The 26,134-nt window shown below is 36.2% G+C and overlaps 1 pseudogene; it reads left to right on the forward strand.

The window, feature by feature from the left end:
* Window positions 1-1,489: 1,489 nt before the first annotated feature.
* LOC110223805 (aldehyde dehydrogenase 1A1-like) lies at window positions 1,490-24,842 on the forward strand (annotated as a pseudogene).
* Window positions 24,843-26,134: the final 1,292 nt, after the last annotated feature.

Genomic DNA, 26,134 nt, shown 5'->3' on the forward strand with positions numbered 1-26,134 from the left:
GCCAAGTTGCAATGTGTTCTCTATCAGTCTTCTAAGTGAAAACCTGGAGTACTGCCATCATTAAGAAACTTTCTACTGATTCAGATTTCTTGCTTCACATTACATGAAACCACTATATCATTTAATTGCAAATTAGCCAATAGGCTGTGCCCAAATATGAAAAAAAAAAACCAACATTGAAATCATTGACCCTGACTCCGGATAATCCAGATAAATGTATCCCAGCTTAAGTAAGTGCCAGAAGCAAAGTTTTCTATGCCTAAATGTCTCAGAAATACATTCAAATTCCTTGTGTTGTTTATTTTACTATTTAAATAATTCAGGCAGCATCATATTTATATTAACCATACACTTCTTTCACTTTGTTAAGATTGCATGTGATCTTGAAAAACCTGCAATGTTTACATCCCTCCAGACAAACAGACCCTATTTTTATTATTCTTCAGTACTTCTTGATGTGTATGACTCAGATCATAACCACAACACAGATAATTTGAAGGTCTTTGAGAATTTCTGTGGCTGGAAAGGAAATTCTGCACCAACAAGGTAATAAGCATACCCAAAATTGGGCTGATTCTTGGACAGTAAGTACAGATTTTATGAGTGGTCTGGTTTTAAAGCTTTTCTAGTTCTGTGGGCTTTCAAATTTTCAAGCTCTGCCTAAGCTTATATACTGAACTAGATAACAAAATTCAGAGGCTCTTCTTCATCATCATGGTGTGTCACATTTAAAGATGGGATCATTCCTTCTTCCACCCCATAAGAGTCCCTCCCTTATCCTCTTCCTCACCCTATCCCCTTGCCCTTTTATTTTTTTCTGAATTTAGAAGATTTTTATAGTCTTCTAGATATATATGTTGTTCCCTCTTTAACCCATTCCCAATGAGAATAAGGTTTCAGTACTACCCACCCTCCCCCTTACTAGCTTTTTCTGTATCAATTTTTCCTTTTATGCCTCATTTGTATGAGATAATTACTCCTTTTTATCTCTCCCTATACAGCTTTTTTTAGAATCATCCCATTATACTCAGCTCATCTCACGCCTTTCTTTCCAACTAACCAAATAACTATGACAATCATAAGAGTACCACTAATATTTTCACATATATAAAGTAAACAATTGACTTATTGAATCCCTTATAATTGGTCTTTATTGTTTACCTCATATTTCTCCTGGATATCATATGTCTAATTTTCCCTTAAGTTCTGAGGTTTTTGTCATAAAAACCTGAAAGTCTTTGAGTTTGTTAAATATCTTTTTTTTTTCATTCAGAATTATACTTAAATTTGCTGGGTAAATTACCCTTGGACATAACCCAACTCTTTTGCTCAACAGAATATAGTATTTCAAGACCTACAGTTCTTCAATGTAGTCATAAGGTTTATTCTAAGAACATTATGGGAATTAAATTTCACATCATGATGAGGTAATTGAGGAAGTATCAAGGGTAGCAATAGATAGATACAGAGATTTATAGACAGAGCGTAGATGAATGTGCCATTCATAACTCCTGATTCTACCATGTCCACTCTCTCCTTGATGGTAAAGGAAAGTGAAAAAACACAAAATATTTTATCAGAAATGTCTGTAGAACACATCAGAGATTTCTGTCATAGTGAATGAATGCATGAAATCATGCTTGGAGAAACAGTGCTTTTACCTTTCACTCCTCTTCTTCTACCTCAAGAAGGATTAGTGCCCAGAAATCTATGGCATCTCTAGGTCAATCCGAATGTTCTTTTAGAAGATATTTAAGTCTTCAAGACTGAATCAAATCATGAAAATAAAGCAATAAGTTGGGGATTTCCTACTTCTTATTGTTATCTTCCATAATTTGATTCAAAAACTTTTGATGATATTGTTGATAAAAGACTATTCATAGTAGTTTTAGAGCCTTTTTCTCTGGGAATACTTTGTGGCTGTCACTCCTTTAGGCAGAATTTCTCCAGGAGTAGTAAATCCTGTGCCTTGTTATGAACTCATAGCTAGAGCATCCATTTCTTCTCACATGGATGTAGATAAAGTGTCCTTCACAGGGTCCACAGAGGTAAGAGAATTTAGATACTAAGGCATTCCCAATGGATAGTTTATGTATCTATTTGGGTATCAAGTTCCATTTAAAATACATTCTTATCTTGTGCCTTCAAACATGGTTTAGAGGGAAGGAATTTAGAGAAAACAGTCTTCAATTTAATTCAAGAGGTATTCATCAAGAACTTTTATTTGCAGGGTACTGCACAAGATCTGAAAGAATGTAAGCTCTCCTGAGGGCAAGGCTTCTCTCTCCTTTGTTTTTATAGTATCTAGTAGAAACATTAAGGGAGAGTAGACATTTGATAAATGCTACTTGATTGATTGATGGAGGCATTGTTATTTTCCCTCCTAATACCCATCAGATTGCTCTTTCTTATTGTGTTTGTCATAAATAGAGAAGTATAAAAAAAAAAGAAAAAGCTTGAATTCTACAAGGATACACCAACTGATAGGGTGGATTAAGATAGGGTTCATATGTTGCTGTAGATATGTCACATATAGATATATGAGAACTGACTGTGTTTGCAAGCAAGACAGGGTCATGGACATGGATGGATGTTTATATGTAGGATTATAATGATTGATGGAAACTGTAATGGAAACACGAATCAAGCCTTGACAATCTTAGATGATTACTCTCTAGCTTTTAAGTGTTATTTCATAAGAACAGTGCTGAGGGGCTAATAAGGTGTTACATACCTATATGCTTTAGAGATTACAAAGTACTTTTCTTCTAAAAAAATTATTCATTTTAAGCTTGAATACTAAAAGACAAAAAAAAATTCAATTTACACAGTATAACACAGAATTCAATATGAAACCATAAATCTCCATTTCACAGTTTAAAAAAAGCCAAAATCAATAGCAGCTAGGTGGCACAGTGGATAGAGCACCAGTGCTGCTGTCAGGACTTGAGTTCAAATTCGACCTCAGACATTTACTAGCTGGGTGACCCTAGGCAATCCACTTAACCCCAATTGCCTCAAAAAAGAAGGAAGGAAGGAAGGAAGGAAGGAAGGAAGGAAGGAAGGAAGGAAGGAAGGAAGGAAGGAAGGAAGGAAGGAAGGAAGGAAGGAAGGAAGGAAAAAAATGTAATAAAAACTACATATTGGTTTCAAAGCTACCCTGCTTTTCTGTGCTTCCTTCTGAGTTTTCTTTTGTTCTCTGCTGTGCACTTTTATTTTTTTTTCTCTCCCTCTCTCCCCATTCCACACTAAGGCAGGCCACCATTAGACACATCATTTTTCTTACGACAACCTTGTGGGCCTTGAAGTCAGAAAATTTGGATTCAGATTCAGGTTCTGTCATTAACTGTACACAATCAGCAACTCACAACCCTTCTGTGTTTCAGTTTCCCCTCCATATAATAATAGAGGTGGATCTGATAACTCAATAAACTTGAAAGTCCCTTCTAATTGTAATAGTCTGTGAGTTGGGTAGCCTAAGTATGTGCCATACCTACACATACACACACATGCACACACACACACACATATACATATATATGTATGTATATATGTAATCTGACACAGTAATGTATCCATTTTAACCATTTTTAATTATAATAGCCATTGAGAGATCTCATTACATTCTTTTAAACCGTAATTTATATGTATATCTATATATATAATGTATTTAAAGATTTTAATGAACATATGCTATTTAGTTGTCAGACAACTGAATGCTGAAATAATACCTGTCATTTGCAGAATATATGTAAAGTTCATGCTGTGCTCTGCATAAATGATGTCATTTCATTCTCACAGAAACACTATATGTAGCCACTACAGGGATTACTCTCTGTTTTACAGAGGAAGAAACGGAGGCTAAGGGGAGTTGAGTATGTTGTTACCTCAGATAATGGAAGTACTGAAAAAGGAAAGCTAAATAATACAGCAGTGCTTGGGGACATCTAATATTTGTCCCTGTTACACATTTGAATAGCTAGGACTATTTTTTAGATATAGTTGAAATATGAATTGTGGGATGGCTTTCTGCATTGCAAATATATAGCAAAGTTGTACTCTATCTCCATGTTCCAACAACAATTACTCTGTCTAGTTAAGCTAATATTATTGAGGATCAGAACTGTATCACTAATTCTGGTTTAAATTAGACGCGCTGAAATGTTATGGAATAGGAGAGGTGCTGGCTACTAGCAACAACAGTTTACAAAAACAAGTCCATTGAGAATAGAAAGGAAAAAAGGAAGTGATGTCATTTAGAAGAATGAAGATTCTTTGTTTTCTTAGATAAGAATTTTTGTCAAGAATAGGAGAATTGGGATAGGACATTACAGGTGGACTCCAGACCAGTGTAAGTCTATTTTAGATTCACTGAACACAGCTGAATCAAAACACTAATTTTCATATAACTAAAAACACACATAGAGTATTATGTTGTAATTTGTGGCAGCATTCAGCAAGTTACATGCTTTGATGGCTCCCTTATTTTATTGATCACGGTGATTCCTTGATAAATTGAAATTATAATCCCTCTTTGCCTTCTCATTCTATATAATTCTTGTCCATTTTTACCATAGAGGATTTACCCAAAGCACTGGAGGACTTTCATTTATTATTTTAGTATCTCATGGGTATTCGAACATGAAATGGACTTTACAGCTGTTGTCTTTTATTCTTTCTACTTACCCACTCCTTTTTTGATCATACATGACCTCAGTTCCAACTTTCATACTTCCATGAGAATCATTGTTGGTGATATTCTATAGCCCAGTTACATATTCCTAATGTCTTTCTACTATCCTTTGCATTATTTTTAATTATAATTTTTTTGAGAATACTGATCATGAAAAGAATTATTTCAGGAGCAAACACTGCATTTTCCATAATGTAAACTAGCCTGATCTCTTCCCACTTGCAAATCTAATTCTAACTCATTGTCCATCTACAGCAATAGCTGAAGTTATACATGTGGTCAGACTTGCTAGGCTCCCATCTCTCTGTATCACATAACCTGGGCAACATACATTTTTCATCCATTTTTGTCTTCCAGAATTGATGGGCAATAATCATACCAAATAATGACTAGAATTTTTTTTCCAGTTAGTGGAATTGAAATGGAAATGTGATACATTTTATACATACATACATAAGATACAGTATTATGGCATCAGTTGGCATTTTGAGAGCTCTCTATAGCATTATACCATAGTTGAATTTGGAAAACAACTTGTTAAATATTAGCTATTATATAAACTGGTTTGGGGTGGGGGAAATTGTTATGCAGCAAGATAAAATACAGAGATATTTGAATGCTAGCAAAAGGCATCTCAAACACTTTCTTCCAGTTTGCACTGTATAGTGTTATTGAAAAAAAAAAGATTGAGATAGTGACCCCAGAAAATGAAAATTATAAAATCATACAGTTTTCAAATTGGAGAGGATGTTGGCCTGCTAATCAAAGAGGTTGCTGGAAGAAGAACTTGAGGAGAGTTTCATTGGAGCTGGGGGAAAAGAGTCCTTGCATTTTATTTGTTGATTCTGACTTAATACAATTAATGCTTTTGTTTTCTCTTACCTTTACTATGCCAGAGAGCAATATTCTGCTTAGAGCTAAATTATTTCTAGCTAAGTTACTGGAATGAGACTTTTTAAAATCAGCTCAACAAAAAATTACCCTCCTAAATCCTTTCTATTTGCAAAGTGCTTTGTTAGGTGCTAGGGATACAAAAGACAAAAACCAAAAGGGTTGCTCCCTTCAAGAGACCTACATTCTGCTTGAGTCTGTAGTAGAATAAAACAAGCAAAAAAAGAAAAAGCCCATAGTCTTTACTTTTGGAAGATATTCACCCAAACCAAATTAAAAATCACTGAGTTATACATCACTGTCTTTTAGACCTTATCACACTATCATCAGGAGGGCTAAGCTCAGGGTAAAGGACACATGGTTCTTTGAGGTATTACTTTACCATCTACTTCCTGATTGCATTCTTTCTTCCACCCTGATAAACGCCCACTTTAAAAAAATCTTTCCCCCCCATAAATTAGTTCAGAGGAACTTTAATAAGGTGAAAAAATCCACCAAGTTAAAAGAAATTGAACTAAAAATAAATAAATTTATATTTAAAAAATAGTAAGGAGGAGGACAACAACAAAGATGATGATAACATTGAAAGATTGGAAAAATTATTACATTGTAATTTCAATTATTGTAAGCATTGGAAAAATGATTACAAATATTACCTCATTTGATTGTCACAGCAACCATGGAAGGTAAGAGCTATTATTATTCTCATTTAACAGTTGGAGAAACTGAGTTTGAGTGACCTGCCCAGGGTCACACAACTTGAACTCAGGCTTTCTTGACTCTAGCCCAGCACTGTATGGATTGTGCCATTTAGTCGCCTTTAACTTACCAAAGAGTTATGTGAGGAGTCTCCTACACTGAATGTTAAAGAGATTGCATTGTCCTTTTGGGCAGGAAATAAGTGGTTCTTAACAGTATAAAAAGGTTAAAAAAAACTCCAAAGCTAAGTTTCTGGAAAATTAGTGTATTAAAAAATCTATATTGTCTTTTAGTATAGAATTAATTGTAGAACAACCATATAGTTTCTAAATGTACATACAATTATCTCAACAATACATGAGCAGATGTTTGTTTTTTATTTAAAGAATATGGACTCATTTTTTTGAAGAATTTTGAAAGTTTCTTTCTGGGCATCAAGATGAAAAGATTCAAAGTGAAAAAGGAAACTTTAGATTCCATTCCAGTTTGTCCCTTTTGCTATTGCCAGAGAGCAATTACTCAAGTCTTTCCAAAGCAATGTTTTGATGCAGTTGAGCACTGGAGACTTGCACAATCATTTCAACTTCCCCACTATCCAGTTTTAGTGCAGTCTCCAAAACAAATATTCAGTAACTATGAGGTCCTGGTTAAAAGACAGTTCTCTTTGCAATAATAATAATAATAACAATAATAATAATCACCTTTTCAAAATATAATCCTTTTGATTTTGCATAACCTGTGGGCCAGTGATGTTTCCTTTACAGTAGATAGTGCTGTTACCACAGTGTGTTCTTCCACCAAGGCCAGTGCTGCATGGCCACATATAGGCTTTTTGTGGATGGGTCTATTTACAATGAGTTTGTTCAGAGTAGTATAGGGCGGGCCAAGAAATACATACTGGGGAATCCTCGGAACCCCAGATACAGCAAGACCCTCAGGTGGGTACATAGAAGAATGCACACAATAGATAACAAAGACCAACAGAAAGAAAGAAGTTTCCTTTCTCTGGATACAGAATGAAATAAGGCTGATGCTGGCCTTGCTTGTTTTCCTGGGCAAGACTGGAACAGATTGGAAAGATGTACACAGTTAGGATTTCCCAAAGTGGGGCAGGAAACACAATTTCTTCTTCCCATGCTGTTTAAGCCTAATGACTGAAACTAATCAAGGGAACAAATTTAGAATTAAGATTATGAGAACATTTTTGTTTATAAAACAAAGCAAAATACCACTGGATGAAGTACCTACTTACATTTTATCCTTCACATAATTTTTGCCTCCTACATTCATTTCTCTCACAAAATGAAACCTAAATGAAATCCTCTCTGTTCTCCCTTAACAACATCCTGTAGGTAGATGACAAAGTGGTTAAGAGCTCTGGATTAGAGTCAGGAAGACCTGAGTTGAAATCTCCCCTTAGGTACTAGGTAGTCACACTCAAGGCTCTCGGCCTGTTTCCTCATCTGTAAAATGGGAATAATAATAGCACCTACTCACAGAGGATCAACTCAGAAGACATATGAAGAGAACTAGACCAACCTTAAAGTGCTGTATAAATTCTATTACTATTTCTCCCTTTCTCTCAGAATGTGTGCAGGCAACATACATTTGCACACCTCCTCTATACTATTTCACATAGTAATCTCATCAGCCGTTTTATTTATTTATTTTCTCTATGCTGATGATTCTCAGTTCTACTTTTCCAGCCCTAACCTCCTAACAACCAGACTCACATCTACAGCTGCATGTTAAACATTTCAAACTGGATGTTCCTTAGACTTATTAAATTCACCATGTCCAAAAGTGAACTCATTATCTTCCCCACCAACCCTTCCTTTTCCAAATTTCTCTGTTACTGTCTTGGCACCACAATCTTCCCAGTCACCCGGGCTCACAACCTAGGTGTCATCCTCAACTCCTCATTCTCTCTCACCCCTGCCCCCATATTCAATTTGTCTCTAAGACTTGTTGATTTTACCTTCCTAATATCTCTCCTATATACCTCCTTCTGTCCTCTGACACTGACACCATCACTTCATGCCTGTACTATCATAATATCCTGCTGGTTTTTCTCTCTGTCTCAAGTCTCTTCACACTTCAGTCAACCGTCTACTCACTTCTCAAATTAATCTTCCTAAAATTCAGATTTCATCATGTCACACCCCTATTCAATTAACTACAATGGTGCCTTATTTCTTTGAGGATCAAATATAAAATCCTATATTTGTTTTCAAAGCCCTTCACAATCTGGACCCTTTCAACCTTTCCAGTCTTCTTACATGTTACTCCCCTGCCACATTTTCTGCAATCCTGTGACCCTAACCTTTTTTGCTATTCCTCAAATAGGATATTCCATAAGGCTGTTCCCCATGCCTAGAATACTCTCCCTCCTCATCTCCACCTCCTGGCTCCCCTAACTTCCTTCGAGTCTCAGCCAAAATGGAAAGTACACTCTCGTACCTTAATCTGTAAAAAAAAAATGATGAAATGAAAAGATTGTGTCATTTATTTATCAATAAGTAAGCTGAGACCAAGACAACAACAACAACAACAACAAAAGCAACAACACACACACACACACACACAACACAATGGAATTCCCCCGGGGATTCCCAACAATTTGAAAATACTTTTTTTTGCATTATAGGAAAAAATTCATGAAGATATCATTAATTTACTTGGAATATTTGGCCTGTTGCTTCATTCTCCCATTTGTGGGGTCAACTCTTTAGATGTTTAATAGTTTTTTAAAAATCTGACTATAAGAATTACAAAATAAAATAAGTTTCAAAAAATTTGCTGTGAACTTGTTGAATAATAAGTTTAGGACATTCAGAGTTAGGTGAAGTTGACAGACTAGATTTTTGATGATGAATTGTATACATTGGCTGTGCTTTTGCACCATTTTTTTCTGACATAAATGGAGTTATACAGTGCCTCGAAACAGGAAAATCACTTTTTGTTTACCTCAAAATGAATAATGGGTCTAGTAAAGTTAGATGGCATAATGAACAAAGTGCTAGATTTGGAGTCAGGAAGTTCTAAGGTCAAATCCTTCCTCAAGTGCTTCTTGTGTGACCCAAAGCAAGTCATTTACCCTCATAACCTCAATTCCTCATCTGAAAAAATGGGGAGGATAATAGTCTCCCTCTCACAGCATTGTTGTGATGATCAAATGAGTTACATTCAGAGACTTTCAAACCTTAAAATGCTATGTGTTAGCTATTATTATTTTTATCGTTACCATTTATAATTTCAGTGTTTTGCCAGAGGCTCTCAAATAGATGAGATGTCAAATGTTCATGCATATACTCATCATCCTAGCACTCTAAGATAACTCCCCGAACTCCCAAGAAGGAGCAAGTTGAGATCTGTCTCAATCTGGAATTTTCCAGACAAGATTATACTCATGAGGGACCCTATAATTGTTACTTCACTCAATGGAACCCTCAGATCTTGGACACCAAACTGAGTGTAGTTCTTAAACTCCTTGAGAATTAAATCAGCTTATTCTTGATTCCAAGAAACCTTTGAAACCTGTTCCAGTTTGTGCTCACCACCATGGTTACTCAACCATAGTACACTTCACACTATACAACGTTCACATAGCCCTCGAACCAATATACATAGATACTAAGGAGCATCTAGTTATTAACCTTTCTGAGAGTTCTCTCTGGTACAGCCAGAAAAAAAAAGACATTTCATTCAGACCATTTCATCCAAATAACCAAAACCCTCAGTAGTTTGTTTTCTTTTTTCCACATTGATTTGAGTAATTGATTTCTTGTTATTAATTTTCAATTGGCCATTACCTTAGGTTGCTATGACATGCTTTTTTTCTTTTCTACATTGTTCAGATAATTGACTCTTCAATTTGCTTGGGGAGAAGGGCACTGATGGGCTTCTTACAACAAAAATAACTCTTATTGAGTTAGCTTTTATACTTGCAGTGCAGTCCCAAATTGCTATAACATACTATACATGTTCCCTAAAAATAAATCCCTTAGCCCTATTCTCTTCCTTTGAATGCAGAGTGAGTTGTCATTAAGGTATCCTCACATGCCCCCTTAGCTGACCCAGAAAAGACGAGCCATGCTGTGTAGTTTCTTCCAAGCATAGCCTCAAATGAGAAATACGGGGACTTACAAAAACCTTTTCAATAATTTTTAATGAAAGGTGGGAGACATAAAAGTGGATGGAACATAGTGATGAACCATACCACAATATAAAACTCAAACTTTCCCTTTACTAAGCTGCATCCTTGAATTCAGGTCTAGTCCATTCTTTCTTTTCTCCATCTCATTTTTCAATTTCTTTCTTCCTCATAAACTCTACTTCCCCCTAGTTTCTCTCATTCCACATGCCTCCCTATAGTCCATTCTTCTCTCTTCCCCAAACTTTTGCCAGTTCCCATGATGTGTTCCTTAACAGTAATTTGTTTAACAATACTTTTATATATATATACATATATATATATACATATACATATATATACACATATATATAATACTAATATATATGTGTGTGTGTGTGTGTGTGTGTGTGTGTGTGTGTATAGAGAGAGAGAGAGAGAGACAGAGAGAGTATAATCTCAATGTCTCTGTGCCCTTGGAAAGTCACTTAAATTTTCAGTTCTGTAGGTACATAAAGTCTCACACTACAGACAAGGCACTGACCTCCATTGGCATGAGGTTCTCTAAACCAGTGATCAGAGGTCCAGTTCCTATTTCAAACTAAAAGCATAATTTCCAGGAACTAAGAGGTGTATTTATCCGGGGTATATAATGAAGCAGTCAATCCAACAAGTGTTTATTGAGAAATGCTAATATAAAAAGAGAATAATTATTTATATGTCATCTACCATATACCAGGAACTGTGCTGGATTTATTTTGTTTTTAACAAATATTTTATTTAATCATATATAGGATAAGAGACTGAGATCTCATCCAAGAAACAGAGATGTAGAAATTAAATATCTTAGCCAGAAGTATTATGTAGCAGAGATGCTATTTGAACTGAGATCCTTTGACTACAAACCCAATGTCTTTTTCTACTTCTTACCTTCTAGGAACTCAAGGAATTCTCAGTCTAGTTCAGAAAATAGAGATAGATGTGGGCTGTGATAGTTCTTTTCAAATACTGTAAGCCTGTTTGAACTAAGCCTAAGATGATGAATGCGATTTGGATAGACACAGAGGATAAGAGACCATTCTAAAAAGAAATATTGTGCTCATTAACAAAGAGGTGACCAACAGCAGTGTGTACTTAAGAGTCAGCAAATAGACTAGGCTGATAGGAGCAGGAGATACACATTTGGGGAATGGTAAGAAATAGTCAGACAGGCGGGGTGAGATCCAATTAGAAATGGGTTTGTAAGTCAGGCCAAAGAGTTTCAACTTGTTGAAGTGAGGTTTTTAAGATGATGAAAGTGGTATTTTATAGAGATTAGGTTCTTATATACAGGATGTGTTAGAGAGTAGAGGGCCTGAAATCAATGGGATAATAAGGAAGATATCGTAAAACAGTGAAAGTGGAAAGAAAAGACATTTTAGAAGATAATAATAGCACGTTATGAGATGGAACATGTAGGGGAAAGGAAGAGGGAAAAGTCAAAGATGTCCCAAATTTTTCTAGCTTGGCAACCTAAAAAGTATGATTATACCAATGCCACAAATTGAGGAGAGCCAGTCTAGCGAACGGAGGAAGAGAAAGATGATGATGTCAGTTTAGAAGAGGGCATTATTTTGATTCCCATCTCTGCCCCTTAGTACCTTCATGACCTTGGCTCTGTCATATAAACTCTGGGCCTTAATTTCCTCAACCACAAAATCAGCACATAGGACTAGAATCATTCTTATTTGTCATAAAGTCATAGATTTAGAAATGGAAAAGATCTTAAAATTCACTGAATCCAGCCCCATTATTTTAAAGATGAGGGAGCTAAGGACCATACAGCTTAAGAGACCTGCCCAGAATCACATAGTTAATAGGTGCCTAACTCCAAGTCTTAGATGATCTCCCAGGTTCTTTCTAGTTCTAAATCTATGACATATCAACCTGCTTGTTGATTATGCTATAAATAGTTGAAAACATGAAACTTGGGGACAGCTGAATTTAAGATGGTAATCTGTATATCATTAGAGTGTAGCTATCTAAAGAGAGTGGAAGAAATGTTACTAGATCCATAGATGTGAATATTCCTGGTTAGCCATATGAATGCAATCTAGACGGGAAGCAGAGGAGGGGAATACAAAAGGAGGAAGGATCTGATCCATGAGTGTCCTGCTTTGGGAAGCTTATCATGCACACTTTGGTTCTCTTGCACCCTAAACAACTGACAAGAGTTATATGCTGAAAATCTGTTTATACAGTGAAAAAGATGAATGTTACTAGGAATATCTCAGTGTTTCTTGTGAAGTTGCAATGAAGAAAATAGAGCAGGGGCTGTTTTCATTTTTAATTTGTAACTCTAGAGCTTAGTACATCATAGGAGCATAGGGACTAAATCTAGGATTTCATTAGTATAAACAGAAGTGTTAAAATTCCAACCAGTTTGCCACAAGTAGCTTGTAAAACTGCCAAATATGAAGGGTGGAGCCAAGATGGCAGAGTAAAAGCAGTGACTTGCTTGAGCTGTCCCCCAAACCCCTCCAAATACCTGTAAAAAATGGCTCTAAATAAATTCTAGAGTAGCAGAACCCACAAAAAGACAGAGTGAAACAAATTTCCAGCCCAATAGACAACCTGGATGGTTGATTGGAAAGGTCTGCTGTGCCAGGCTGGGAGAGGAACACAGTTCAGTGTGGGCGATGAAGGCAAAGAACAGGCCTCAGCAAACCTGGAGCAGGCCTCAGAGGACTGAATCATGGGTAGCTGTGGTGGTTTCCAGACTTCTCAGCCCACAAACATCAAAGACAATTTAGAAGGTCAGTAGGAAAAGTCTGTGACTGAGTTGAGAAAGCTCGGTCTCAGCTCCAGTACCAGCATAGCCCTAGGGTGGCAGTTGCTTCTAGAGCTTTTGGTCCACAGGCTGAGGGGATTTGAGTGTCAGATCAGAGGGGGATTGCAGGAATCTCTTTGCTGGTGCTGAGGCAGGATTCTCTTGCTTTGTCTGTGCTTGAATCTGGGTCACAGTTCTGGGTGGTGGTACTAGGGCGAGGAGGAACGCTTGTCATGGTGGAGCTTGTAGTGGCAGTGGAGAGACAGAAAAGAGTGCTTGTGCTTAGACCAGAGCATAGGCCAGGATACCACCTTGGAAGAACTGAAAATTTACAGGTATCTCTGAAAAGAGCTGCACAAAACCCCCAAAGCTTGGGACAGTACATTCTTCACACTGGAAGCAGACCACTATCTTAGCAAAGAGTTCAAAATTCAAGTAATTGGCTGGGATCATTAGCAAACTTTGCAAAAAAAAAATGTCAGACCATAGGATCTTTCTTTGGTGACCAAGAAGATCAATACACACAACCAAAAGAAGACAACAAAGTCAAAGTTCCTACATCCAAAGTCTCCAAGAAAAATATGAATCAGTCCCAGGCAATGGAAGAGCTCAAAAAGGAATACATGATATAAGCATAAGGTGCAATATTGCATCTTCAAAAGCTTTTTTTCTTAATTTTTAAAGTCTGTTAGAATGCACTATGGTTGAATAATTACTTGACAAAAATTACATTATTTCATTTCTCCAAGTACAAAATGTTTTAGAATCTAAAGCTGCTAGCTTTATATGGAGTTCTTCTAGAGTAACTAAAGTCCAGCCATGTGAAGATGGTTAAACAGAGGACTTCTTTTTCTCTTTATTTTAGTCACAGGTCAAAGACTTGTTTTAATTACCTAGCCATAAGGTTTCTTAACACAAATTTCTTTTAATTAATAATGATAATAGTAACAACTTAAATTTATATAATACTTTAATGTTCACAAAGACATGGATTTAAAATTTAAAATTTTTTTTAAAAACCAACTTTCAGGCCAGGAAAGCATTTCAGATATAACATTTGTAACATAGCCATTTCTTTTTAAATCACAAGTTCAAGAAATCATTGTCACTGTAAGTTTTTTTTCTTTCCTTTTTATTGTCCCTCTCGCCTTCTCGTTATATTTTCATGTAGATTGATAAAGAACAGTACACCAAAATACTTGCTCTCATTGAGAGTGGGAAGAAGGAAGGAATCAAATTGGAATGTGGAGGACCATAGGGAGACAAAGGTTACTTCAGCCAGCCCATGGTCTTCTCCAAATGTTACTGATGAGATGCTCGTCACCCAAGAAGAGATTAAGAACTTGGTTACATTCTGTTCCTTCAGTTACTTTCTTTTTTTGTCTATGCACTTGTACACAAAGTGTCCATTTCCAAGACACAACTGGTTGAATAACTTTCCCAGTAGTGCTTATCTTATGTTTTACCTTCATTTGCTTCTCTTTAGTCATTAATACAATTTTAGCTGTTGTTATCTAGGCTAGTGGCTTGAACACTCCCAAAACATCTGGCAATAATTAAGATTATTATATGGCGGTTCCAAACTATTTTATACCCAAGTAATAGGAAGAGAAAAATATCTTTTTGCTAGAGGAGGAAACACCATAAAAATAATAAAAAATACTATTTTCATTGTTTTTTTCTCCTTTTCAATGATAGAGAATCTTCCTAAGACCTGCCTAGTGGAGATCTTTATTAGATTGACTTCAGTTTGTGAAATATCATTGAAGTCATTGAACCCATTTAAAAGTCATAGACTGTGAAGAGATCAAGAGACATCAGCTGATTCAGAGCACTGCCTTTTGGCTTACAGATGACTAAGCCATCCAGAACAAATTATTTATTGTTGCACCACCCGGAGAGACAAAGACTTCAGAGCATTTGTTAGCATTCTCATCATCCTGACTGTCTAGAGTTTTTTCTTCCATCCAACTGAAGTTTCTGTATTTCTTTCTTATTGTATCTAATAATAACAACAATGATAATAATTGTTAACATTTAGAAAGCACTCTAAGGATTACAGAGGGCCTTACATATATTATTTAACAGGAACATAGAAAATACACTAGTTACATCTTCCTCACAAGATAAAACAATATCCTGCCATTCCAACTTGAAGATTTTCTATATTGCATTTTATTCTCACTGATTTATTGAGTTATTCCTTGATTATATATAGATACATATGTATTTATGTAGGTATATGTGTATGTATGTATATATGTGTGTGTATGTGTATACACATATATTTAAGGCTATTTAAGGATATATGTAACTCCTTATAATAAGAATATACATAAGGAACTCCCTTGTTAGGAAATAGATAGATAGATAGATAGATAGATAGATAGATAGATAGATAGATAGATAGATATGTATATGTGGGTATATATACAGATATGTTGATATCTATGCATATTTCTGTATCTCTGTGTGTGTGTGTGTGTGTGTGTGTGTGTGTGTGTGTGTGTGTATCTTTAGAATGGCAGTCAACCCAGTTGGTAGAATTATAGAATCTGGGTGGTCATCAATTCCAAGCTCACCACTCTGCATGGAAAATAGCCTCCGGAATTAATAGCTTTTTATGTATTACTTATAGTATATTGTTAATCCCTAGGTTTTCCTGACTAGCCATTGGTTTGGGGGATTGTAACTTTCCTTCTTTCAGTGGGTATATACTCAAGTAACATAAGCCCATCTTAGTAGAGAATTAGCCCAACAGAAAACTAGGAAAGTAAATCTGCAAATGTGGAGAAAAAAGTAATGTGTTGTGCCTTAGGTAAATCAATGTACTTTTGTTTTTGCCTTTTGGTGAGGCAATCGGGTTTAAGTGACTTGCCTAGGGTCACATAGCTAGTAAGTGTCATGTGTGTGAGGGCAGATTTGAACTCAGGTTCTCCTGTCTCCAAGGCCAGAACTTATCCACTGTGCCATCTAGCTGCCCCTTGTCAATGTACTTTTGGACATCACTTTTTTTTCTTTTGTGGAAAAAGAGGGCTTTGTATTAGATGATGTCTAAGGTCCCCTCCAAGTCCAAAAACAATGTCTACGCTTTTGAGATATCCAAACCACTAGCCAGGTGCTCCATTTTTACAAACACATATATGTGTATGTAATACACACACACACACACACACACACATATATACATATATAACTACCTATATATGTAAATATACATATATAACATGCATATATGTATATGGAACTCCATTATGAAGAAACATTGGGATAGTAAGTGACTTGCCCAAGGTTACACAGCCAGTATGGGTTAGAGTTGAAATTTGAACCCAGGTGTTCCTGTCTTAGAGGTGAACTCTCAGCTCACTGCACCACACTGCCTCTCATGTGATCCTCTTTATCTGGATAGTACGTCATCTGTGCCATCATCTCATGCACTTACGCCTGAGACCACAAAGCTCTGAAAAGGAGGACAGTGGGTATGAAGAACATTTTTCAATTGTATATGAAGTCCCAGGCACTGTGTTTCATAAATAAATAAAAATAAACAAAGACTGTCCCCTGTCTTAAGGAACCTGCTTTTTAATGAGGGAAAACAACACATTAAGGTATATTGAAAGTGTGTTATGGCCATGGAAAGGAGATGCAAGACGTATCAAGGAGGCCTAGATTCTAGGAAGATCATTCTAAATCTTACCTCTCACAGTCTGGGGAACCAAGAGTTGAGTCCAAGTTTCCAACGAAGTGAAGACTATCATAAAATAGGGTCATAGTAAGGAGACTGTTGGGAAATAGCATGGAGACTTAAGCCCTAGCAAAATAAGATTGTATAGCTCAAAACCTTTGGACCCAGGGTTAGAATCCATATTTTCAGTGGGGTAAAAGTAATGAGAAAGTAAAGCCATAGTGAAATGACCTTTTACAGCCAGAAAGGCAAAGGTAGAGCAAAGAAACCGAGAACAGGGGAAAGTCTTCAAAATCACTCAGTAATTCTCTTGCCTGAGACTAATTCTCACAAACCATTGCCATGACTAGATTTCACAATCACCAAGAATCAAGGCATTCCTATAGCAAACTCTCCTCAGCCACCATGGACTTAGGTGAGAATGGCCACTATAAGAGCAAACAAGTTTTCTCGGACATCCAGAAATAAGTTATTTCAGACTGTATGTGGTGGCCCTGGGATGGGGTGGGGAGCAGGTAGACAGTGTGTGGCACAAGTATTCTTCTGCCCAATGTTAGCTCAGGCAAGAAAGAGGAATCAAGCAAGCTCAAGCTATCAATTCCCTTTTGTAAGATACTGGAAATGTAAATGGAAAAGCACATTCAATGTTTGGCAGGTCAGGGTACAGAAAATAAACGCCAACCCAACTTGGTTGAGCCACTCCTTGGTTTTATCTAAATTGTTTCCTCCTTCTTAAGTGTAAAACTGCACAAATGACTCCTGGCTATGAATACAGACCTAGGGTGGGTACTCAATCATGAAACATGATCAGTTTGATATTTATATTTAAAATAGTTTACACCCTGATAAGTATTTTCTTGCAGAAGGTCAGGTGTTGGTGTCTGCGGCCTGTTCTCTCAGTAAAATGTCCTCAAAGTTGTAGTGCAGTTTTAATCTTTGATAGCAGATTGAAAGCACAACAAGACTTTTGGAATACCCTATATTTGTGCATTTCCATCTAAATTTAAAAGTAGAAATAGGAAGTTAAACAGAACAAGAAGTTTTAAAAAATCCTCATCTGAAATTTGATTTCTGATATAAATGTCGTATATCGTAGGAAAAGAATTACTGATCTAAAACTGGAAGAGGCCTTGTAGGTCATCTATTCTAATTCTTTTTTTTTTTACAGATAAGTGAACTGAGACTGAAAAAGGCAAAATGATTGCCCAAGATCAAACAGATAGCAAATAATAGAGTCAAGATTAGAACCCAAGTCATTCTTTCCACTATACCATGGCACCCCTTGACCTATTTTCTGTTAGAGTATTTATTCAATAAGCATTTTTTTTTTGGTGAGGCAATGGGGTTAAGTGATTTGTCCAGGGTCACACAGCTAGTGTCAAGTGTCTGAGGCCGGATTTGAACTCTAGTCCTCCTGACTCCCAGGCCAGTGCTCTATTCACTGTGCCACCTAGTTGTTCCTCAACAGGTACGAGGTTCCATGCTAGTCACTGGGAATGTAAAGATAAAACTAAAACCAATCTCTGATCTTCAGGAGCTTAAAGGAATGATCACAAGCCAAATTAAAGCAGCCTACTCACCAAAAAAACCAAAACTTGATTTGATTTGCATTTGTGTGCTTTCTCCTCACTTTCTCTCCCTCTCTCCTTTTTCTCTCTCTGGAGCAGATTTTAAGACCAGTCCAACAAATCATAAAGTTTAAAACAATTGATGAAGTGATCAGGAGGGGCAACCACACCCACTATGGCTTAGTAACAGGCATTTTTACCAAAGACCTGGATAAAGCTTTGACAGTTTATTCTGTCCTTCAAGCTGGAGCAGTCTGGTAAGTCAACTGTTATCAATAGGGCCTTAAGGACCAGTAAACATGAGAAAGTCTCAGTGTTTAAGTGGGGACCAGGGTGGATCTTATATAAGATCATGTCATTTTGGGTGACCAGAGGAGGGGCTGGGAAGACCTGGGTGACTTAGGGAGAATTCTGATTGGAATGTGGGAGAGATTGAATAGACAATGGAGATAGATAGATTGAATAGATAATGAAGGAAACTAGAAGGTAGAGGATCAAAGGTGAGATTAGGGCTTTCAAAGGGAGATAAGGAGAGTAGATGAGGAAAAGCCATTGAGTGGAATATAGTATCAGGTAATCTTTTCAGACCAGAGTAATGTCAAAAAAAGCTTAAGGGTTTTCTAGGGCCCTTAGACAAATAGGAGCCAAATTCTTTTTGGGGAAAGGGGCAAAAGTCTCGGCTTGGGCCCATACCCCATCATTTTCCACTCTACAATGCTGAGGAAATGCTACAAACTCAGTAATGGCTACAATGTAGAAATATTCATGAATGTGCTTTGGTTTAGGGATAGGGACTTGACCTGGGATTTTTCTGGTATGGGAAGCTCTCCAGTGAGAAAATTGCCTCTAGAAAGGAAAGTCAGCAGTTTCTTTGCAACTTACAGTTTTAGAGAGTTAATTAGAACACTGAGAAGGTAACATAACCTGTGTGCATTTTAAGTGGAAAAATTAGTACATTTTTCTTACAATGATGAGTTTATAAAGAAAAAAAGTTATGTAATTCTTTTGATGAATATGTTTTAATTTTGATTCCCATGTTTTGTCCAGAAATAATTCACATATAAATAAGAGTAAGTACATACCTCGAATCTGAGACCTTTGCCCCTTGCCCCAAAAAGAATTTGGCTCCCATTTGTCTATGAGACCCAGAAAACCCTTAAACTTTTCTTACTCCTTATGGACTCTCCTTATCTCCCTTTGAAAGCCCTAGCCCCACCTTTTGATCTTATTCAGATGCCTTTCAAACTTCTTCCTTCCAGTTCCTCTCATTATCTATTTGCATTGTGTATTCATTCTGTTAGACATTCCAATCAGAATTCTCACCTCGACCCTTTTCCCAGCCCTTTCCCTGGTCACCCAAAGTTGCTTTAGTGTATATAAGATCCACCCTGGCCCCCATTTAAATGCTGAGCTTTTCTCATGCCCTCTCATCCTTATGGGCATCACCTGGCCTATATGATTTATCTCTAATAAACCTTTTCTCTGGCTGAAAGAAGATTTGGGTTGAATTCATTCAGACAGGGCCTGCATTGTGATCTTGGGGTTCCAGCACCTCTAAACCTCTAGGCCTCATCACTAGTATCATGAAAACAAAGCTTCATCTTAAATAACAAATATCATTAGAATCATCAAGAGCAGATAAAATATAAAATTCCACAAGGCCTTACTTATATATCTTGCTCATTTCTGAATCTACCAAAAGGGATATGAGAAGCTACCACATAGCAGTTCACCCAGGAAAGACAAGAGTATTTTTTACTATTATTTCAATTTAATTAAATTAGCTACTATGTGAGAGTTCCTTTTGATTTTATTTTTTGGAAAGGAAGAAAGGAGATGAAGAGGGGGTATTTCTTTATTATTAAGGGAATATTTATTAAAGGCTTAGTATGTGCAAAGCATTATATACTAAGAGTTTTTCAAATATTACCTCATTTGACTTTTGTGTCAGATCTGTGCTTTCTTTGGGGTAGAGAATACCTAGTGAAAAGCTTTGCTCTGCTAAATCAAATGTCTCAGAGGCAGGCCTTGAACCAAGGTCTTTGAGCCCAATTTTCTATCTACTAGAACCTCTCTCTGAGGTTCATAACAGGTAAAAAATACAAATTTTTCTAGGTGAATGGTGAAAGCATTTAACTTTTTAAGCTATTAACTCTAATGTTAATGTTTGCTTCAATAATTCAATGATAGTATTATCTTATCAATGTGGGTACTCTCTCTTTTAGTGAAGCATACATCCCATCCACTTGTGTCATAGTCTATATGATTCCTAAGAAGCCCAAAGATCTTATATTTTTACTATGTTTCTAACGGATAGCATTGTAAGAGAGTTTTGTACAATTTGTAAGCTATGTTGTGAGTACTTAAACAATATTTACTGACATTATTAGTGTAACAAGTGCATAGGGTAGTGACCCATACTTTATTATCTCATATCTCTCACACTGGTATGTAGACACATACTTACTCTCTGGACTAAATCATTCACTCCAAACTACTTCATTTTCTGTGCTGTGTTACTCACTGCAACCTACTCTTTCACTGAAGGGTCTGGTTTTCTACCTAAATGGATTGCCACCATGTGGTTACATTGAAATTCTCTCAAAATCCTAAGGTTTACCACGTTTTGTGGGACATACACTTTCTGTATTTGCCATATCAGCTTTTTAGACTCCACTGATACATTTTCATTTATACAAACCACCCACTCACAGTGATGACATTATATCTGAAATATAATCATTTATTTAACAGTAAGGCAAAAGAAATAACAACCTTAAGGTCCTGAAATATTAAAGCAAATACAGAAACAATAAAACAAATCACAACAATAAAACAAATCATTTTCCTAGCTAATAATGTAGCATTTACTATGTACCAGGTATCATGCTAAGCACTTTACAATTGTTGTCTCATTTGATCAATTATCCTCATAACAAACTAGAGAAGGAGGTATTATAATGCTGTGCATTGTATAGATACGAAAGCTGAGGCAAATAAACATTGAGTGATCTGTCCAGGGTCATAAAATTAGTAAAATCTTTGTTCTGGTTGTAGTAGTAGTAGTAGCAGCAGCAGTAGTAGTAGTGGTGGTGGTGGTAGTAGTAGTAGTAGTAGTAGTAGAACAACAAGAAGTACTAGTATTGATATTATTAGGACTACATTGCTTCTCTTTTAGTTATATTAAACAACAAACTTCAGTAAAATATTTTCAGGAAATAAGCCATGGAGGAGAGACAGACTTCAATTAAATTACAGTGTCTCTCATCTATAAAATTATCAGTAACTCAGAAGCAAACAGGCTACATCCCAGGAAGCCATCTGGTTGGAAAGAAAAACAAATGTAATTCTGCAAATGTCCTTGTTGTTCTGTTAATGTAATTTGAGATATGATAGAATCTCCTAAAAGGCCCTACTGATAACAGTTGACTTACCAGACTGCTCCAGCTTGAAGGACAGAATAAACTGTCAAAGCTTTATCCAGGTCTTTGGTAAAAATGCCTGTTACTAAGCCATAGTGGGTGTGGTTGCCCCTCCTGATCACTTCATCAATTGTTTTAAACTTTATGATTTGTTGGACTGGTCTTAAAATCTGCTCCAGAGAGAGAAAAAGGAGAGAGGGAGAGAAAGTGAGGAGAAAGCACACAAATGCAAATCAAATCAAGTTTTGGTTTTTTTGGTGAGTAGGCTGCTTTAATTTGGCTTGTGATCATTCCTTTAAGCTCCTGAAGATCAGAGATTGGTTTTAGTTTTATCTTTACATTCCCAGTGACTAGCATGGAACCTCGTACCTGTTGAGGAACAACTAGGTGGCACAGTGAATAGAGCACTGGCCTGGGAGTCAGGAGGACTAGAGTTCAAATCCGGCCTCAGACACTTGACACTAGCTGTGTGACCCTGGACAAATCACTTAACCCCATTGCCTCACCAAAAAAAAAAATGCTTATTGAATAAATACTCTAACAGAAAATAGGTCAAGGGGTGCCATGGTATAGTGGAAAGAATGACTTGGGTTCTAATCTTGACTCTATTATTTGCTACCTGTTTGATCTTGGGCAATTGGAGAGATCAGGGAGGGCTCTATGTAAAAGATAACTTGAGATGTACTTGAAAAGACAGAGAAGGGCTTTCAGAGGCAGAGATAAGGAAAGCTTATATTTCAAGCAAACAGAATAAGCAGTGGAAAGTTAGGAAGACTGAAGAAAGAGCATTGTGTAGGAGGAACAATGAGAAGACCTGCTGGACTAGATTGCAAAGAACAGAACGGGGAATAATGCCCAAAAGGTTACTTATTCCTATTCCTTCATTAATCCCAACAGAACAAATAAATATCCAGGACAGTTACAGAATCTTTTGGGCTTAGTAGTGAGCCATTAGAGAGGACAGATTCAGACTAACTGTGATGATTTTGGGGGAAGTTAAAGGTGTGGCTATGCAAAGTATTTTTAATTGTGTTTTGGAGGGATGTAGAGGTAGCTGGGAAGGGAGACTGAATTTAGCCTCAGAGAAAAGGCTGGAGTTTTGTTTTTCATTTTTTACTGTTCTGCATATGTCTGAACATGTAGTAAGGTGATTTTTAAGCTTTGATTTCAAACCGTGTTGTTGATGTGGATGTGTAGATATGCACAAAACTTTAGAGGTAAGCAAAGATTTTTTTTTAACCTCAGTCAACAGAATAAACATATTGTGGAATAGCATTGGTTGGTAATAAATGTTTAAGCTTTTAATTCCTCTTTAATATTTTTATAGCATTTGCTTATTTAGAAGTATTGTTACTTCTTCTTCCTCTTCTCCTCCTCCTTGTTCTCTTCCTCCTCTTTTCCTCCTCCTCCTCCTCCTTCTTCCCTCACCATATGTGGTCCCTCTCTTCATTTGGGGCACAATACCATTACATGAGGGTGCTCTGTCCACAGGAATATAATTTTGGTCACATATTTTGTAATATATTTGGGTTTGAGATGGTAGATTTTTTTCATTTTTTATTTATTTACATTGTGTTTTTTTTTCAAAAAGCTGGGGGCAATTTACTTTTTGTCCTGTGCAGTTTTCATTTATGATTTCTTGAAATATAACTCTGAAAAAACAGGCTTTTAAAAAGCCCATGGAAATTGAGAGGATGTCCATCAATTGGGGAATGGTTAAACAAGCTGTGGTTTATGATTATGATGGAATAATATTATTGGAGTATAAGAAATAACAAGGAGGATGATTTCAGAAAAACCTTGAAAGACTTACATGAGCTGATGCAAAGTGAAGTGAGCAGAACCAGGCACAGTAACAGCAATATTGTTTGATGAAGAATTGTGAATGACAGCTATTCTTAGCAATACAATGATCTAAGACAATGCCAAAAGACTAATGATGAAGCATAATATCCACCTCCAGAGAAAGAACTATTATTATCTGAATACAGACTGAAGCATGCTATTTTTTCTTATTTTCTTTTTTTAAATTTGTCTTTTTGTACAAAATGACAATATGCAAATGTTTTATAGGAAGCACTATATAAATGTTAGCTAGTATTTATTATCATTATGATTATAGCTAGAGCTTATATAGAATTTTCAGGTTTGCAAAGCAATTTATATATGAGGTGATCTGAGGTGATCCTCACCAAAAAAGCATGTGAATTAGGTACTATTATTATACCTGTTTTACCAGTGATGAAGCTGAGAAGTAGAATAGAGAAATTAAGAAAGAGAATTAAGTGATTTGCCATATGCCATAAGTCATATGCTACTAAGAACTCAAGAACTAAGAAGTCAGAGTTGAACTCAGATCTTCCTGAGCCCCAGTCTAGTCTATCTATTCCACCATCTAGCTGCCCAGAATAACAAGAATGTAGCTACACGAGACTGAATTTTTATATATAAAAAATAATTTTATGTGTGTATAATAAGGGATATGAGGTTTTAGACATAAGATAATTTAATAATATTTCACTTTATTCATATATGAAGGGAATGTGTCTTACAGACTGGATGAATTTTGACATGCTTTTCTCATAAGGGTAACATGTTTGCTATGAGCACTAATTGTAAAAAAGGCCACATCTTTGAGATGACTGCCTGGAGTCTGAAGTGCAATAATCACCAAACAGAATTTTGTCTGTATTAGAATAAGATGGTAGAATTTTGTGCTCGTGGGGTTCCAGAAACAGCGAGTACATGAGTAGCATCTGCTGCCTGAGCCACGTTAGCTTGCCAACAGCAAATGACTTATGATCATTAAAAATCTTTTATTGATGTCTTTTTTTTCCTGTCATTTTTGCATATAGCCAGACATGTTCAGATGAAGCAGCAATTCCTCAGTGTCCCAGAGCATTTGTATCCTCCTTTTTTGCAAAAGTAACTAGTGCATATTGAAGAAGTAGCATACAGTAACTACTGTGCTATGCTTAAAATCAAGAACAGTTGGGTTCAGACTACAGACACACACAAACACACACACACACACACACACACACACAAACACACATGCGTGCTTACTATCTGGGTGATTATGAACAAATTACTCAACATCTCTACATCTTAAACAATAACCTAAGAATCATCTACTAAGGCATAAATGAGCTACAATCTGTGTTGTTGGAGAGAGTTCACTCACCTGACAAAAAACATTTTTAAATCATTTTTATTTATTTCATTAAATGTTTCTCAGATACATGTAAAATATTTCAACTACCTTTAAAAAAAAATAACTTTGAGTTCCAAATTCTCTTCCTCTCTCCCACTCCTCACCACTCCTTGAGAAGGCAAACAATTTGATATTGATTATACATGTGAAATAATACAAAATATATTTTCATATCAGCCTTTAAAAACCACAAACAAAATTAAGAAATAAAAATTTAAAAGGGCAAAACATATGCCTCAATTTGATTTCATAGCTCATCAGTTCTCTCTCTGGAGGTGGATAGCATTTTTCATCATAAGTCCTTTGGAATTGTCTTGATCATTGTCTTTATCAGAGTGGCTGAGTCTTTTATAGTTGATCATCCTTACGATATTGCTATTACTGTGTACAATGTTCTCCTGATTCTGCTCACTTCACTTTGAATAAATTCATGTATATAGGTGTTCCCAGCTTTTTCTGAAACCATCCTGCCCATCATTTCTTGTAGCACAATAATATTCCATCAAAATTATATACCACGACTTGTTCAGCCATTCACCAATTGAGGGCCATTCCCTCTGTTTCCAATTCTTTGCCACCACAAAGAGAAATGCTATAAATATTTTTGTAAATGTAGGTCCTTTTCCCCACTTATTTCATCTCTTTGAAATACAGACCTAGTAGTGGTATTGCTGGGTCAAAGAGTATGCACAGTGTTATAGCCTTTTGGGCATAGTTCTAAATTGTTCTCTAGAATGATTGGACTAGTTCACAACTCCACCCAGAGTGCATTATTGTCCCAATTTTTCTTTCAGAATTTATCACTTTCCTTCTCTGTCATATTAGTCAATCTGATATGTGTGAAGCTGTATCTTGGAGTTGTTTTGATTTGCACTCCTCAAATCAGTACTGTTTTAGAGAATTTTTTCATGTGACTTTGATTTATTTTTCTGAAAACTGCCTGTTTATATCCTTTGACCATCTATCAGCTGGGGAATGGTTCTTGTTTTATAAATTTGACCCAGTTCCTTATATATTTGAT

This window comes from Phascolarctos cinereus, unplaced genomic scaffold, assembly GCF_003287225.1.
Source record: "Phascolarctos cinereus isolate Bilbo 61053 unplaced genomic scaffold, phaCin_HiC Scaffold_4;HRSCAF=312, whole genome shotgun sequence".
NCBI classification, from domain to species: Eukaryota; Metazoa; Chordata; class Mammalia; order Diprotodontia; family Phascolarctidae; genus Phascolarctos; species Phascolarctos cinereus.